The following is a 1,391-nucleotide window of genomic DNA, read 5'->3' on the forward strand; positions in this document are numbered from 1 at the left end:
ACCAATTGGTATAACTTTTGCACTGGATATAGGCTAAGATGAAAAAGAAATTTTTGATATAAACAATCAAGGTTACCTAAAGTCCTTATTTCTTTTCTTTTCTCTTTTATTTTTTGTCAAGGAGTCTTAAGAAAAGGACAAATCTGTTTATAGATCTGAAGTGCTATCTGGGAAACTTTCATGAATGTAATTTACTGCTGTATCGGCCCACTCATACAGTTTTGGAATATGAGCATCTACTGAAAACCTTTCTCAGAGTTGTCTTTACTTCCTTATTTCTCAGTGTATAGACAAGGGGGTTGAGTAGTGGGGTAATCACAGTATAAGTCACTGCCACGAGCCGGTCCTTATCTGAAGAGTATAGGGATGTGGGCCTCAAGTAGATAAAGGAAGCACAGCCATAGTGGATGATGACCACTGTGAGGTGGGAAGCACAGGTGGCAAAGGCTTTGCACTGTCCCTCCACCGAGGAGATCTTGAGGATGGTGGAAACTATGAAGACATAGGAGGTGAATATCAACACAAGGGGAACCAGCAATACCAGAATGCTGAGGAAAAAGATGATCATTTCCTTCAGGCTGGTGTCTGTGCAGCCCAGTTTTATGACAGGGGAAATGTCACAGAAAAAGTGGTTGATCCGATTGGAGGCACAGAAGGGCACACTGAACACCAGGATACTGACAATCATAGAGATCAGGAAGCCACAAAAGCTGGAGGCTAGAACCAGCTGCATGCAGGTGGCTCAGCTGACAATGAGTGTGTAGTTAAGAGGGTTGCAGATGGCAACATAGCGATCATAGCCCATCACAGCAATGAGAAAACAGTTGGTACAAGCCAAGCCCACAAATAAATAGAGCTGGACTGCACACCCAGAGAAAGAAATGGTTGGAATTGTGGATAGCAGGTTGGTAAGCATTTTGGGTACAATGACCAAGGTGTAGCAGGTTTCAGAGCATGAAAGGACAAAGAGGAAGAAGTACATAGGAGTGTGCAAAGCCCTGTCCAGGCGAATGACCGTTATGATGGTGGCGTTGGCCATCAGAGTGGTCAGGTAGACTAATAGGAAGACAAAGAGGAGAAGGATCTGCAGATCCCCCAGTTCTGAGAAACCTGTAAGGATGAACTCGGTGAGCTCGCTCTGGTTCTGTCTTTTCATTGGTCAGTGGAATTAGACTTTGGTAACCTGAAATTGAGAAAAGAGTGAACTTGACAAAAGTCAAATGACCCTAGAGATACACAGTTCCTATTTCTGTAAAAAGCTGATAATACTGGTCTGAAAAAATACATAACAAACATTAAGTACATAGATCAGAGTATAAGGAAGGATCAAAGGACATGAATATGACATACCCGAATTCAAAGATATCTGAAATTATTTATTTTTGTAAGTT

General features: G+C 42.1%; 1 pseudogene; it reads right to left on the reverse strand.

The window, feature by feature from the left end:
• Positions 1 to 211: 211 nt before the first annotated feature.
• Positions 212 to 1,156, reverse strand: LOC112605157 (annotated as a pseudogene).
• Positions 1,157 to 1,391: the final 235 nt, after the last annotated feature.

The sequence above is a fragment of the Theropithecus gelada genome, chromosome 1 (genome assembly GCF_003255815.1).
Source record: "Theropithecus gelada isolate Dixy chromosome 1, Tgel_1.0, whole genome shotgun sequence".
NCBI lineage: Eukaryota > Metazoa > Chordata > Mammalia > Primates > Cercopithecidae > Theropithecus > Theropithecus gelada.